At 48.4% G+C, this 17,328-nt stretch overlaps 1 protein-coding gene across 5 annotated transcripts in view; it reads right to left on the bottom strand.

Moving 5' to 3' along the window:
* EXOC6B (exocyst complex component 6B) overlaps positions 1–17,328 on the bottom strand; it is a 338,997-nt gene that overhangs the window by 293,842 nt on the left and 27,827 nt on the right. The gene's annotated exons all lie outside the window — the stretch shown is intronic.

Here is a 17,328-nt window from a genome sequence, read left to right as displayed (position 1 = left end):
TAAACTTTACAGAATTCCTATTTCAGCCCTCACATCTATAAAAGCACATCCAATTACCACAGCACAATTTTAATGTCTCTACTTGCTGTGTTATTGCCCAATAAAAGCTTCTTCCCTACGAACAAAAGCTTGTTTTGTTGTCTTATGAATTGTTTAACCAAGTTGACTTTTTTTTTTCTTTTTTTTTTGGTGCATTCTTGGCTTTAAGTCCTGTCCCCTCCTTTCTGCTGTGAAGAAATGTTGTCACAGCGTCCAACAGAGGCACAACAAATCCTCGGGACGTGCGCGGTATTAAACGCGCGGCGTCGTAAACCCCCCCCCCCGAAACCCATCCCAACTGCCAGAGGAAGGATTGATAACTTCCAGGACCAAGGATGTTGCTCATCCATGTTTTTTTTTTTAAGAGGGAAGCAGCAGCCTCACACTCCCTGGCATCATGTCCCTGCTCTCAACAGCACAAACTTCCAGCTCCTTCCTCTGGCGGAAGCGCGTGGTTGAGCGTCAAGGTCAACTCGAGGTCTCACTCGGAGGCAAAAGTTGAACGAGTGGCACAGCTCAGCCCCTCGCTGCCAATTCATTGTGTTGGGAAGTTCCTGACTTCCAGCAGCAGATGGATTTGTGCTCTGCACTCAGTGCCAGCGGAAAACAGCTCCCTGCCAGCTCCTGCTCCGGCCCCAGTAACGACGCCTGTGCCCCCGCCCAGCCCTTCACCCTCTCCCAAAACCATGGAATGCTTTGGGTTGGAAGGGACTCTAAGGACCAGCTCGTTCCCTGTGGGAAGGGACATCTCTCAGTAGATAACAGGTTGTGAGGCTACTTTTAAACATCTTTATAACCTTGATCCACTTAATCAAACCAGATCCGGAGAAACCACTCAAGAGGCTCCCGAAGGAAACGACGCAACGGGGACTCCTGGCAGGGACAAGAATCATCTGACCCAGATTCTCCCACTAGCACAGGCTGAGTCAGAGGAGACTCATTCTCATCTACAGCCTAATAATTGACTTTGAAAATTCACATGCAAGTCCCAGACTGGAAGACACGGAGGCTCCAGTTGCTGGAATACAGATCCCTGGTACCCTCTGGGGCATCTGCCTGGGAGAGTTCAACAGGGCACAGGATCTACAAGGGACCAGCGCTTTTTGGAGAGGCAGCTGGAGACCAGACAAGACACATCACGGCATCACCAGCAGCACCAGGAACATTTGGTTCTGTGGCCTGCGTGGGTTCAATAATTAAAAGCCTTTTTGTTCACTTGGAAAAGACTCAGGTCATGAACCCAAAAGCAGAGAAGTTCTGTAGGAGACACGCTCAAGAATCCATTTGACTTGATGAATCCACATGAAAGGCCTTCCCAGAGAGAAAACTGGGAATGGCAGAAGACATTTAATGTGTTTTACTCCACCCTTGTGGTTCTCCATCGTTTTCATTTCTCCAGGTCGATGCCCCACCACACCCCCAGAGCCTGTGCAGTCAAAACTCCACACAACAGTGATGCACAGCACCAACTGATGATGGATTTTCAATTAAGCTTCACAAAAACTCCATCAGAAGGGTATTTTAACAGCCCCATCCTCAGGGAGGAAAGCTGGATTAACAGGCAATGGGTCTGGGATGGATGATGACCAGAAGAGGCCTGGAATCACATTCCCATGCAAATATTTGTGTCTAATCAAGAGAGGAAAAACAGCAACTGGGCTTAAATTGCCCAGGAAAATTAGGTTAAACATGGGACAAAGTGTTCTGACTGTAAGAATGGCTGAAATCCAAGAGGGATCATCAAGGGATGTTATGGAATCTCTTTAAGTTGATCACGTCTAAGAATAAGTTAAAAAGACATCAAGGAAGAGTGAATTAAATGTGTTTGCTGCTGGAGACCAAATATCTCTTCAGATGGGGGAGGGTTGAGTAAGTGGCTTCTTGAGGTCCCCAAAGCCCTGTTTCCTACAAATTCACCCCACAGAAGAGCTGAAGCTCCTGGAAAAGCTCCTGTTCTTAACCAACACTCCACTAAGCCCAGAAGCTGAAAGAAACGGTGTCTCTGACCCCAGGCATCAAATCCTCCTGGGTTTTTACATGGATTTCAAAGAACCCAACTCAGCTTTCACTGACGGCAACAGATAAATTCCCATTTCTTTCATTTGCACAAGATCAGGTCTTTAAAACCACAGAATCATGGAATGGTTTGGGTTGGGAGGGGCCTTAAAGACCATCTTGTTCCACCCCCTGCAATGGGCAGGGACACCTTTCACTACCTCAGGTTGCTCCTGGATACTTCCAGGGATGAGGCAGCCACAGTTTGTCTGGAAACCTGTGTTCCATAAATATTCCAAAGCCTCCTTAAGAGCTCACTTATGACAATAAAGCACTTTCAGACTATACAGTGGTGGAAAAACAGAGCCACCATAAAGCCGCAGCCACCTCCGGGTTGGAATCCAGCTATTCCTTGCCAGGCAAGGAATACAAAGGATAATTACCCCTAATGGAAAATATAATGGAAGGACTTGGTTAGAATGCCCCTATTAGAGGAGGAATTTCAGATGTTAAGAGACATTAGGAGGGAGAGCTTGAACAAATTAAGAGTCCGGACTCCAGAAGAGCCAGGAAACTCATGGAGCAACCCCAAAGCCAGGGAAGGCAGAACAGCTACGAGAAACACGAATGCCCCCAGCCGAGGCCAGGATGGGGAGAACTGGCCACGAGCAGAGCTTTCAACTCCCCTCCTCTTTTTGGGAGGACAATGGAAACAATTCCCCCAAGAACAAACGCGATGCGTCAGCGGGCCCCGACTCTCTCCAGCTCTTTCAAGTTTGGAAGGACAGTTGATTTGAGCCATGTGTAGGATGGGAACCGAGCGAGATAAATTTCAGCCCATCCAAAGCTGGTTGACATTAGGACAGGGATGAATCATCTCCACAGTGCCTGTAAACAAGAGCGGTTAAATAAAAAAAAAAAAAAAAACAGGAGGAAATCTAATGATACACCGCGGTCACACTCCGCTCGAAGCTTCGGAACGTTGGGACCATATGGAGCGTCGCTGGGAGAAGTGTCGACACGAGGGGGCAGACACAAAGCCACAAGAATGGGAGGATGTGGATGTAAAGCCGCCGCAAATGTTCTAATCTCCCTTCTGCCGAGCCCTCGGTGGTTTTCCAGCACGTCCGTGACAGGCCGGGGGAGAGGACGCGCTCGGAGTAACGGGGTGGATGTGCATCAGATGTGGGATTTGGAGCACGAGGCAAAGCTCAGTGGAATCATCTGCTCCGTCTCTGGGCGGTTCTCACTCCGACCTCGAGCTGGTTTTTAAAGGGGGAAAGCAAAGGATGTGAAACCACGACAGCGTCACCTTCATCTTGGGGATGGTCCTGTGCAGGGCCAGGAGTTGGACTCCATGATCCCTGGGGGTCCCTTCCCACTCAGCAAATTCTGGGATTTGGTAACTCAGATGTGAAGGAAATACCAACACCAGAGCTCCGGGAAGGCAAGTCCCAGGCAAAAGAATTACTACAGAAAATCCCAAGGTGGACAAAACACCTTGGATATGTCTGGACATGGAAAGATCTCCTTATACAGATTATTCAGAGGGAGACTGAGAGGTAATTTAATCACTAAATGTAACATGGAATCATTAAGGTTGGAAAAGACCTCCAAGATCATCAAGTCCAACCTCTGACCAAATACCCCCATGTCCTAAAACACGTCACCAAGTGCCACATCCAGTTGTTTTTTGAACACTTCCAGGGATGGTGATTCCACCACTTGCCTGGGGAGCCTGTTCCAATGCTTAACTACTCTTCCAGTGAGGAAATTTTTCCTGATATCCAACTTGAGTAATTTCCTTTTAAAAAAAAAAGGTCCCAAGCATCTGTTTAACTCTGGGGAAAAAATCATAATAGGATAAAATCCCCACAATCTTAAGCCAGACAAATTCCGAGCAGAAAGGAGGAATCATAATTGTCATCTCCATGCTTCCAGAGCCTTTGGGAGACACCACCGAAAGAAGGGGAAGAGTCAACCTCTCCATCCAGGATCTTCCAAGTTCATCCCAGAATGTGCTGAGTTGGAAAGGACCCACAAGGATCCTCCAGTTCAACTCCTGGTCCTGCCCAGGACCATCCCAAGTCACGCCACGTGCCTGAGAGGATCATCCAACACGCACGAACCAGACGTGTCTTGCTCGATACAGGAGTGAAAATTTAGGCTCCAGCACACAGATATCCATAAACATCCATAAATATCCATAAATATATTTTCCCATGTAATGGGGCACGGGGAGTCTTCTCCTTGCCCTGAAAGACAGCACAGCTCAGCCAAACTAGGAAAGAGCAGACACAGCTGTCCAAGTATTTTCCAACGTGATGAAGATGATGGACAGTAGAGGAGAGACTCCAGGAAAGGTCGAGGGCATGATAAAGGGATTGGAGCATCTCTCCTACAAGGAGAGGCTGAGAGAGTTGGGATTGCTCAGACTGGGGAGGATCAGTTCTTGATCAGTTTATAAAATCATCTGGTAGTGGTTGAGAGGTAAAGAAGATGGAGACAGATTGTTCTCCTTGGTGCCCAGCGACAGGACAAGAAGGAAAAGATGGAAAAATTCATTAAATGCAAGAAACCAATAAAAATTAAAAAAGGGAAACATTCTTCACTGTGAGGGTGGTGAAACACTGGGATTGAAGGATCCCAGAATATCCTGAGCTGGAAGGGACCCACAAGAACCATCCAGTCCAACTCTGGCCCTGCCCAGGACATCCCAACAATCCCACCCTGTCCCTGAGAGGGTTGTCCAAACCCTCCTGGAGCTCTGGCAGCCTTGGGGCTGTGCTCTCTGCCCTGGGGAGCCTGGGCAGTGCCCAACCACTCTCTGGGGGAAGAACCTTTTCCAGGTGGCCAAAGAGGCTGTGGAATCTCCTTCCCTGGAAATATCCAAACCCAGAATGGACACAGTCCTGAATGACCTCTTGTTGACAATCCCACTCAAGGGACAGGACCAGATGATCTCCAGAGGTCCCAGGTTTTCTGTGATTCTGTGAATATTTTCACCAACACACATCAGTCACTTTTCCTTTCCTTCTCCATCTCCAAAAATACCCCCAAAGAAAAACATTTCAGCTTTCAAAGGGGCACAGGAAACTGTGGAGCTGGTGATGAAACAGGTCACAGGTCAAGAGAGATTCTTTCAGATGTTCTTACCTGAGCAGAAATATTGCCAAAGAGAAATAAAGTTGTTAAAGTAAAATATTCCTTCTGATTTATATTGAAATGGAAAGTGTTCCTAATCAGTCTGGCATTTTAATGGCTCTGTCTTTATAAATTATGTAACACAGTTTAATGTGACATGAAGAGAGAGCTGCCTCTAAAGGCCCTGCTCTTATAAAACCATGGAATTGTTTGGGTTGGAAGGGACCTTAAAGCTCACCTTGTTCCACCCCCTGGTGTCCACCAGGGACAACTTCCACTAGACCAGGTTGCTCCAAGCCCTGTCCAACCTGGCCTTGGACACTTCCAGGGATCCAGGGGCAGCCACAGCTTCTCTGCCCAACCTGGGACAGGGCCTCCCCACCCTCACAGCCAGGAATTCCTTCCCAATATCCCATCTATCCCTGCCCTCTGGCACTGGGAAGCCATTCCCTCTTGTCCTGTCCCTCCATGCCTTGTCCCAAGTCCACCTCCAGCTCTCCTGGAGCCCCTTTAGCACTGGAAGGGGCTCTCAGCTCTCCCTGGAGCCTTCTCTTCTCCAGGCTGAACAGTCCCTCTTAAGCCTCATCTTCCTCTTCTTCCCAAACACCTCAAATTCCAGCAGATCCCAGGACTCCAGGAGATGAACACACTGTTCTCATCTCTGCTTAGAGCAAAACTCAGGTCATTGCATTCACCCTTGAGCCAACCAAGTCTTGTTCCACCTCCTCCCGTGGTTGATGGACATCAGGCACCAACCTCATCCTCTGCATGGGACATTTGTGCTGTCCCTGGGGACTCTCCAGTGACAACTGAGGCACAGAGTTCATCCTTCTGTCCATCTCCAGTCTCTCCTGACCTACCAGGCCCTCTGCCCTCATGGAAGCTGTAGGATGTTGTCACCTTTGAGATTCCCACATCCCCATCAAACACATCCTGCCTTTGTCCCCTCCTCCACCAGGGGAGGTTTAAATTAAATATTAGGAAAACATTTGGCCTGGAAAGGGCTATAAACCATTGGAAGAGACTGTCCCTGGAAGTGTTCAAAAAACATGTGGAGGTGGCACTTAAGGACATGGTTCAGTAGTGACCAGGGTGGTGGTGTTGGGTTGATGGTTGGACTTCATCCTCTTAAAGGCCTTTTCCAACCTTAATGATCCTATGATTACAAAGGCAGCCAAATCCAGACAAATCCAAACCTTCAGAGGAGGAATCCAGAGGCACCATGACCCGTTTCAGCTTAGGGAACACTGGCTGAAGGACTTTATTTCCACTGCTACAACATCTTGTAACAAGGACAATAAAAGAGGCACCACCTAAGTGGGGACAACGGGATGGCAGCAGATCCAGTGCTGGCATCTCCCACCCCCTGGAATAACGAGGAGATAATCCCAAAGGTGGGACAGGTTTTGGGGCTATGACAAACATCAGGTTTCCTGCAGTTCCTTCACACACACACAAGGAGAATCCCTGGGTCTGGGCAGGTCACCCCTCCTCCAGCTTGGGAAGAAGGAGCCAATATTCCTGCCTTTGGAAGGAACAGCAACAAGGAGCGATGGGATGTGGTTTTGCTTATCCTGGCATATCATTCCCTAAATCCTTGCCTGAGCTGGAACAGATGAGCACAACGAAACATCAGGAGGCATTTGGACACTGGGAAGGGATTTTCCATCAAGGATTTCACCAACACAGAGCTTTAAGATTGAGAGCTTGTCTTCACCTTCAGTATTTCGTTATTTGATCTTAATTACACAAAGGCCTCACAATTCCAGCACAAGGAAGAGCTCCATGGAGCTGGAGGACAGAATCACAAGGAACTTGCCTACAAATATGTTATAATTTTGTGTTAAAGAACACAAAAATTACAACAAAAAGAAAAAAAAGCTTCCTAAATTCTGCACAGACCCCATCCCATAATGTATTTTTTCCGGGAAGCAGCCACCCTGTGGATCTGCCATCCAGCTTTACAGAGGGACATCAATTATCCAGACTCCCTTCCCCTACCCCACACAAAGGCTTCCCCAAGGATTACTTCCCATGGCCACCAGGAGCAGACAAAAAGAAGCAGTGGGAGGTGGTTTGGTCAGCAGGGTTGATTTTCAGAGCCTGGTTTGCCCGTGGTCAGTTCAGCCTTTCCCAAAAGCGACGGTGTGGGCCCTTCTCCAGCTCCTCCTCCTCCTCCTCTCCTGCTTGTCTGCTCACACACTGAGAAATGACTCGACCCAGCAAGTCAGGCCAGTTCTCTGAGCCTGGAAGAGCTGTTCTCCTGCCACACTTTCCTTCAGGAGAGAGTTGAGGATATGGGATGTTTCCCATAGAATATGGATGCTTATTTTCACCTGCAAGTCAACTGGCACCCAACCTGCAGGGGACCCTCTGAGAAGGTCACAAGGTCAGCAGTGTAGGAAGGGCTGAAACACCAACTAGAACACACTCCAAGTTCTCTTCCAGGCTACTATTTATCAAAAATCAGCATAAAAAACCCTCCCAAATTCCCTCCAAGATGTGCTGACAAGAGCTCGGTGCTCCAGACACTAAACAGAACAGCAGCACAGGGCCAAGAGCTGGAAGGAAAGGACCTTTCCAACACCAAACTGACCTCAGGAAAGCTGAGCAAGCAGAAAAGATGCCCAGAAGTTCTTCTCAGCTACAGAGGAATACAGATTGTGAACAGCACACACCAAGGAAGGCTCTACCCCTGAACCTGCGTGATCCCAAAAAGGGCTTTAGGGTAAAGCATTTTTGGAGTCACAACAGCTCTGTGTGACAGGGACAAGCTCAAAACAATGGGATTCTGGGACACTGGGGGAAATTTGAGAAGGAAGATTGCTCTGGGGGCAGAGTTTGGCTCAAACAAGCTCCACACACACACACACCAGCCCACCTCGCCCAGGGGCAGCACCGTCAGTGGTCAGTGGTCAGTGAAGTCCTCACCAAACCAGCAGGATCCAGAGGGCAGATCCAAGAGGGATCAAAACCAAGGATTAAAGCACTGAAAAGGTGAAGTCACATGTGCCAGATGTGGGGGTGATTTAACCACTGCCAGAAGTTCTGGGAGCACCTGAACCCACAAGACGACTGTGGATGTTCAAGTTTTCTCACCAGCTCTTCCAAAAACGCCACCCCGGTGATTCGTGGCTCACGGAGCACCGTGGAAGGGGCTTGGAAGAAGCAGGCACACAAAAGGTAATCCAGAGGGAATAAAGTAATCCAGAATAAGGTAATCCAGAGGCACAGCAAACTAAAACCGGGATTGCCGCAGCCTTTGGGCCACCAGAGCTTCAGCGTCACCAGCACCCCGTGTCACCACGGCTGAACTGCACCAGAGCAGGCCAGGGAGCGTGTGACACACTTTGGAACACACAGGCAGCCAAAAAGCAGGGCTAAAGCAGGACCAGCTCCAGGATCTGGAAGGCCTCAACTTGAACTCTGCACGCAGAGAAGCCCAAGCCAAGTATTTCACGCTGCTCCGCGATCCAGGCTCCGACAGCAGCGCCTTTCCTGAGAGTCGAAGCCAGACACGGAATCCACAGGAGGAAAGTTTGCTCAGACGGCTGAAAGCTGGACAGCAGAGTTCCCAAAAGCAATTTGGAAGCCCTTTATCACCTCCTGGTGAGCTCAGCTCACCCCTCCACGAGACCTTGCTGCACAGAAAACGAGAACGGCAGCCTGGAAGCTTCGCTTCCCGCTCTGGATGTAAGGGTGCACCCAGAGCATTCTGGAATATTCCTGGAAGTAGAACATTACCAAAGATAGTTCAAAACATTTGTGCTTGTTTTGGGATCGGTGGGATTCTTTCTGAAAAGTGCATACACTGAAACAAGAACTCAAAACCGCAGAACCTTTAAATGTTTTCTCTTACCAGAAAAATCTTACACCAACCTGCTTCCGTTCCCCTTCGAGGGGAATATCAGGGATATTTTACATCCTGGCAAACACAGGCACAGAGGAATTCAGTGAAATGTCCATGGCCACACAACAAGCCTTGGCTGTGCCAGCAGAGCGTTTCCAGCCACCAGCCCTTTCCCCAGGAGCAAGGGAAGCCAAGGAAGCTTGAAGGAAGCCACCAAAGTCCTGTTGTCCTGGAAGAACCAGGACAATTCTCCTCTAACCCACCTCAGAAGGAACAGGTGTTCAGCCATCAGCTATTCCAGCCTCCAAAGAAAGATGGAAAATGTGCCAGTGTCGAGCAGGAAGAACTGGAGTGTGATGTTGGAGCAGCAGGAGCTGCTGCATCCATTGGATACGGTCCAAGCTGGGCAAGGTCCTCAATGGGAGAGGAAAGCAAACACCAGGAGTTTATTCCAGGCTGATCCTGCCATTCAGTCTCCAAAATCTTCCATAAAAAGCTCCTTCTCCCCCCTAATCTCATGGTCTCCACTATCCCAGTGGCCAGGTGGGCCAACAAGGCCAAGGGCACCTGGTCTGTGCCAGCCCTGGTGTGTCCCAGCCCCAGGGCAGGGATTGTCCCCCTGTGCTGGCACTGCTGAGGCACCTCCAGCCCTGGGGGCAGCTCTGGGACCCTCAGACAGGAAGGACATGGAGGGGTTGGAGCGTGTGCAGGGAAGGGAACGGAGCTGGGAAGGGGCTGGAGCAGCAGGAGCAGCTGAGGGAGCTGGGGGGGCTCAGCCTGGAGAAAAGGAGGCTCAGGAGGGACCTTCTGGCTCTGCAACTCCCTGACAGGAGGGGGGAGCCAGGGAGGGTCAGGCTCTGCTGCCAGGGAACAAGGGACAGGAGGAGAGGGAACGGCCTTAAATTGCACCAGAAGAGGTTTACAATGGATACTGGGGAAAATTCCTTCCTGGAAAGGGTTGTCCAGCCCTGGCACAGCTGCCCAGGGCAGGGGTGGATCCCCATCCCTGGGGGGATTTAAAATCCCTGTGGATGTGGCACTTGGGGACAGGGGTCAGGGGTGGCCTTGGCAGTACTGGGTTGATGGTTGGACTCAATGATCTTGGAGGGCTTTTTCAACCTAAACAATTCTATAACTCCATTAACCCTGTAATTCCATCCCCCAAATTAAACAGGGAAATTCAGCAGAATTCAGAATAGGGGAAAAAAACCCAACTACAGGGAAAGCAGGTTCAGAACAGGGGAAAGCCCATCCCAAAACAGAGATAAATTGCCCTAATGCTCATTTTCTAGAAATGGTGCTTTTCTAACGAGCACACACTGCCTGTGCACTAATTAAACTAATTAAAACACAACCATTTTCAGCTGCCACCTGCACAGGGAAAGGTGGAAGTGCCCTCGTGCGAGACCAACCTGCACTAAAACAGCGATGGGGCCACAGCAACAGCACCAAAAAAACCTTTGTCCGAGCCATTCCAAAGGTTTCATCCCTTCTTCTCCCCCATCTGCAGGAATGAGATGCCAACAATTGGGTTTGGCCACGGAGAAATTCCCTCCTGTGCTCCCAACTGGAATTGTTGCTCGGGAGCTTCATCACCATCTGATGGCAACTGTCACATTCCCACCCTCTTCCACCTCCTCCTCTGCTTCCCTCAAGCCAACATTCCTCCATTTCCAACCATCCATTACAATTCCTATCAGTGACTTGGGCTTTTTTTTTGCTTGATTTAAGGCAAAGAACTCTGCACCAAGACAATTTAAAACTTTTTACCCGAGAATTTTGGGGACAAACAAAAAACAACCCACCCGGAGCAGTGTGACAGCACAGGAAAAATGAGGCTAATTAATTAATATTTAGGTGCAAACATCTAAGCAAGACATTGTGGTCGGTCTTGAGTGAGGTATCTGCCCATCCTGTGGTTTTTAAAAGATCTGCCAGCACAGATCCAACTTGTTCAATCACTGCAAATAAATGAGAAATGATTGGATTAGTAAGTGAGAAGATAAAACAGCTACAACAGCAGCAGTTTAGAGCTGCCAGGGAAGGGAGCCCTCAGTCTTGCACTAAAATAATCAAAAATAAGCTCTCTGTGCTGGCTTGAAGAGGAATAACATTTGTTCTCAACTTGTTTTATGAAATCACAGTAAGAAGGGAAGTCTCTGCTTGTTTAGGCTTCAAATTGAGCTCAGCCCAGATTTCAGCTTAACTGTGCCTTCACTCACCAAGAATTAAATCATTGCCAAGCACAGCAAGCTCTGAGTGGCACCTGACCCACGTTCTCAAGAGGCTGGAGGATTTTCCCCTCCTAAATTCCCTCCTTCTGGATGGGATAACAGGATCTGATGGATCATTGTGGACGCTCAGTGTCCAAGGAGCAGAGAGCACCACAACACCAGGGCTCCCCCCCAGAACAATTCCACTCCACCTTTCCTATATTTATTAATATTTTCAAGAAGAATTTTCAAGCTTTTTCTTCAGAGAACCCTGAAGGAGAGTTCCAGAACCCCCACCACTGACAGTGCTGGTGGGAACCTCCCAAACCTTAAGCCACACACACGTTTTTAACATTTAAATAGAAATAACCCCAGAAGGGGTTCTTGGCACTAGGATTTCATCCCCAATGGAGATGAGCAAAGAGAACGTGACCCTTGTTTGTTCAGACTGGATTTCTCCAGCTGTCCCAGCTCTGCATCACAAAAACCAGGATAAAAGAGACACCCAGGGAGGGTCTCCAAGTCACAGAATCCCAAAATATCCCGTTGGAAGGGACCCACAAGGATCACTGAGTCCAACCCTTAGCCCTGCACAGGCCCAAGCAGGACAAGTCTTTAAGGAAGAAAACAACCACCATTCATCATATTTAGTCCCTTTAAAGCATTATTTGTGGTCTGTACTTCATCCAGCTCCACTCATTTCTCTCTCAGTTCCCTTAATCTATTTAAAGAAATTAATTATCCCAGTTTTCACTCTCATTAAACTGGGCTTTTTTTTTTTTCCCCACTCACCATTTTTTTTTTTTTTTTGCTATTTGAAAGTCTTACCATTTTCTTTGGGAGGTTATTTTTTAGAGGATTTGGGAAGATTGAGCTGGCTCTGGTAAATCAAGGGTCACTCAAAGGATGTCACATCACATGGTGAGGCCATGCCCTCAGTTAAGGAGAAGAGGGAATAAGAGCTGATGGGAATAAGCAAATCCAAGCTGGATAAATCATCTTGGGATGCAGCACACAAGTCCTAAGCACTCACAAAACAAACTGTAAGGTATTTTGAAGTAATAATAAATAATAATTAATTATTTCACAGTGTTGAGGCTTTTAGCTTTTATTGCACATTGTGCTTTTACACACTCCAGAGTCAAGAGCTGAAAGAAGGTTCCATAAATAAATGGGAACCATCAGGATCTGGATGGTGCCAAGGCTTTTCCAGGGCACCAGACCCTTCCTGGGGGTCCTGCAAGAACCTGAAGGCAACCAAAGGGCTGAGTTTGGCAACGCTGAGAAGGGAGAATGGGAAGCAAATACAGCAGAGAAAGAAAGGGGTCTGACCAGGGAGGGAAAACCCACCAAGGACAGTCCCAAAACAGCAGCAGGAGAGGGGGAAAAACCTTTCAGACCTCCCTTGTGTGGGCAGAGGTTTGAGCTCCTCACAGACATCCAAAAGTAACAGAAAACCAGAGGAGAGGTCAAGGAAAACGCGGCACTTCCCAAGGCAAAAGGGACACACCCCTGGCTCAAGGTGGGATGGATGGGATGAAGGGAAGGCACCAAGATCTGCTCCTGGAACTGCCAAGGGAATTCCCACTCCCTTCTCACCCATTTGCAGGGAAAGGCACCCAGAGCACGAGGCTGGAGGGAGCCAAACCTGAGATTTGAGAGCTGACACTTCTCATTTCCAGGCTGGGCAGAGCAATTAAACCCAATCAACAACTTCTGGAGCCATTAAGTGATTAATTTGGAAGTGATTAATTTGTCCACACCTGATAACACCAATCATTTATCCCAAATCCTGGCTGGCTGATGGCTCATCCTGATGTAATATTCCACCAGCTTCACTGGAGGCAAGGGACAGGGCTGGCAGAGCAAAGGTTTTTACATCCAGGTTGAAACTGTAGATTTAGCTGTTAAAAACATATCATTGGAAATCTATTCCTGCCTAGAAAAAGGCTGGAAAATGAGGAAAAATAAGTTGGACAAGTAGAGGCACCAACAGATATAACACCAACCCACAGAAAGAACCCAAATCCTGCATCCATCCCTGCACAGAGCTGTGGGATCTGGAACCTGGGATTGTCCTGTAGTCTGAGAGACCTTATTTGTAAATGTTATCTGCAGTCCTAAAATCCCTCAAGCCACCCACAGCACTTATCTAGGGATGTAAGGCATTCCTGTGGGATCAGATCTGCTCCCTAAAGCCAAGGAGCAGTTTGGGATATGTGACTGCAAGTGTTCCAGACGTTTTTGTAAGGACCTGAAGGGGCTGACAGGAAAGATGGAGAGAAAGTATTTACAAGGGATGGAGGGACAGGACAGAGGGAATGGCTTCCCACTGCCAGAGGGCAGGGATAGATGGGATATTGGGAAGGATTTGCTGGCTGGGAGGGTGGAGAGGCCCTGGCCCAGGTTGGGCAGAGAAGCTGTGGCTGCCTCTGGATCCCTGGAAGTGTCCAAGGCCAGGCTGGAGCAACCTGGTCCAGTGAAAGGTGTCCCTGCCCATGGCAGGGAGTGGGATTGGATGGGCTTTGAGGTCCTTCCAACCCAACCCATTCCAGGATTCTATAAGTACTTTTCACACCAATTTGAAGATGCAACCTCCTGCTTTGCACTTTTTAACTCTATTTCCAACCACCAGAAGCAACTTTCCTTTTCCCTGAGAAGGGTGCTTGGGATCACAGAGTCATGGAATGGTTTGGGTTGGAAGGGACCTTAAAGTCCATCGAGATCCACTCCTGCCATGGGCAGGGACACCTTCCACTATTCCAGGTTGCTCCAACCTGGCCTTGGACACTTCCAGGGATCCAGGGGCAGCCACAGCTTCTCTGCCCAACCTGGGACAGGGCCTCTCCACCCTCCCAGCCAGGAATTCCTTCCCAATATCCCATCTAAACTTGCTCACCTTCAGTTTAAGGCTATTCCCCCTTGTCCTGTCCCTCCATCCCTTGTCCCAAGTCCCTCTCCAGCTCTCCTGGAGCCCCTTTAGGAACTGGAAGGGGCTGGAAGTTCTCCCCAGAGCCTTCTCTTCTCCAAAACATTCCTTTATTTCAGCTGCTGCACAAACCCATCCCACTGGATTCAGGGCTGCAGAACTGGAACCCATCAAAGGATGGGTTTTGATTTCTCAAACTGTGGTGGTTGAAGAGTTTGCAGATCCCTCCTTTCCCCTCCCCCCCGGTCCCTCTGGATGGATGTTTGGAACATGTGGGTGAAGGACACACAGAACTTCACTATCAGAGATTCCTTGAGAGGTCAAACACTCCTGGGCTGTCTCACAGCACTCACACACAGGGAAGTGAGCATGGAATGACAGGTGAGCCCATTCCCAAGGGATGCAGGGCAAAGCTGGAATGGGATTTCCCTGGAAACTGAAGCCATCCAAGTCAGGCTGGCTTTCAGATGCTTCCTGTCCTCAGAAAACAAGAAGTGCTCTGGCAGAAGGAGGTATCTCAGCCTCAGAGAAAATCTCACTTGCCCAAAAATCCTATTTAGCAATGGATGGAATCTGAACTAATCCTGGAATCTGAACTAATCCTGGAATCTGAACTAATCCTGGAATCTGAACTAATCCTGGAATCTGAACTAATCCTCCTCAGCCAGTGGGATGAGGATGAACAGTGAGAGGACCACGTCCCTTCAGACACACCCTGCACTGTCCCATCCTGGTCCAGACAGCACCACATTCCTCCAATCCTTGCTGCTCCACATCTCCCCTCAGGGATGGAGGCACAGAACACATGGAATTAGCAGAGGGAAACTAAATAAACAAGGTGAACATCAAACCTGCTCCATCCCAGGATCCCATCGGTCAAGTTCAAGCCATGAGGGAATTTGGGTTAATCTGGTTATTTTGAAACGACCAGATGAGGTCAAGGGGTGACATTTATACCTTTAAACCTCCCTCTGCGTGGGAGGAGGGAAAGCCAGGCTGCCAAGTGGGAATGAAGAGCCAAATCCTTCCCTGAGAGGGTGGGGAGGGGCTGGGATGGAATTCCCAGAGAAGCTGTGGCTGCCCCTGGATCCCTGGAAGTGTCCAAGGCCGGGTTGGAGCAACCTGGGCTAGTGGAAGGTGTCCTTGGGTTGGAACCAGATGGGATTTAAGGTCCTTTGGCTTTTCCACCATCATTTTGGGGACTGTGGTTTCAAAATAACCTACAGAGAGTCCCAACTGCCACCCAAAAATCTCACTGCACGTGTAAGGTCAGGCTCTCCTGAAGGACCTGCTGCTGTTCTCCCTGGGAGACTCCTGGACCAACTTTATACTCTTACTTGGTTTTGTATTAGATATAAAAAGTAAATATTAGATATAAATATTAGATATAAATATTATGGATATAAATATATATATAAATATATATATAAATATATATATGATGGATATCAATAATATATATATTGATATATATTATATATATATAAATAATGGATATCAATATTACATGTAAATATTACACATAATATTAGATATCAATAATGGATATCAATATTACATGTAAATATTACATGTAATATTAGATATCAATATTAGATATCAATATTACATGTAATAGTAGAAATAAATAGTAGATATACATACTACATATAAATAGTATCTGGGGAGGTTGAAGCCTTATACATCCAACTATTCCCTTCCAGGTGGTTCCCTCTCCCTTTGGAAGCTGCTCATTTTACAGCTCCTAAACCAGCCCAGCCACTTCCACAGTTTAGGCTTTTTAAAAAAAAAAAAAGAGGATTTTTTTCTTTCAGAGTAAGACCTTTTTGCTGGAAAACTACCACCCTCAGGATTTGGAATCCAAAGTCTGGTGTTTGTAACCAGGAATTCCTTGTTTACAAGCAATGCCCAGTGAACGCTCTGGGAGGCTGCACTGCAGGTACACAGGGACTGTCCCTGAGCCAAATCTGATCCACACACCAGGATCAGGAAAAATCAGGCACTTTTCAACACCTGAAACATCCCCTGCACTTATTAAGTCGTAACCTGCAGCCACAGAACAACTCTGCATCCGTTTCAGCTCCTCAGAGCAAGAAGAAATCAGGGAAGACCGACTCAAAAGCCTCAATGAAACTGGATATTTGGCTGATAATCCTCCCAACAACCAAAAGCTGCTTTGCAACAAGTCCAGAAATTCAAAAGAGAAAACTGGGATTGCAAAACAGCATTTTCTTCATCAGAAGCAGCAAACCCAGATTTACTTAGTGAGAATTATAATGTGAAAATTCTGTTTTCACCCCTCCCTCACCCCCAGCACGACAACAGCGATGCGGGTTCTGGCAGTGGAATAAGAAGGGCAATAAATGGATTTTTTTCCAGCAGGAAATTCCATGGAGTGGAAGGAGCAAGAGGTACAGCATCTGGGATGTTCTTTGCACACCTCTGGCTGCCCGTAGCCTCTCCCTTTTACAAAGTAACGTTATTCCCGACATTCCCATGTCCCACCTGTCCCACGCAAGGCACATCCCAAGGAATCTCACTGTGCCCTTGGGCAAAGTCACTCATTTCCCAGTCGCAGCCTCTGCTGAACCAAGGAACGATACCGGATTTTGCCACTTGATGGCACCAGAGAAAATCCTATATTTTCACACGACCAGTCCAGATTCCGAAGGCAGGGAAAGCAAGATCTAAACCCTACGGAAAGATGTTGAGGTGCTGGGAAAAGTCCCAGAGGAGGCCCCGGAGATGCTGCCAGGGCTGGAGCCCCTCTGCTCTGGAGCCAGGCTGGGAGAGCTGGGGGGGTTCCCCTGGAGAAGAGAAGGCTCCAGGGAGAGCTGAGAGCCCCTGGCAGGGCCTGAAGGGGCTCCAGGAGAGCTGGAGAGGGACTGGGGACAAGGCATGGAGGGACAGCACACAGGGAGTGGTTTCACATGGACAAAGCACAGGGTTAGATGGGATATTGGGAAGGAATTCCTGGCTGGGAGGGTGGGGAGGCCCTGGTCCAGGTTGGGCAGAGAAGCTGTGGCTGCCCCTGGATCCCTGGAAGTGTCCAAGGCCAGGTTGGAGCAACCTGGGCTGGTGGAAGGTGTCCCTGCCCATGGCAGAGGGTGGCACTGGATGGTCTTTAAAGTCCCTCCCAACCCAAAGCATTCCATGAT

The sequence above is a fragment of the Pseudopipra pipra genome, chromosome 4 (assembly GCF_036250125.1).
Source record: "Pseudopipra pipra isolate bDixPip1 chromosome 4, bDixPip1.hap1, whole genome shotgun sequence".
Classification (NCBI taxonomy): domain Eukaryota; kingdom Metazoa; phylum Chordata; class Aves; order Passeriformes; family Pipridae; genus Pseudopipra; species Pseudopipra pipra.
Note: the sequence above shows the minus strand (reverse complement) of the source record. Positions and strands in the feature narration are given on the sequence as shown.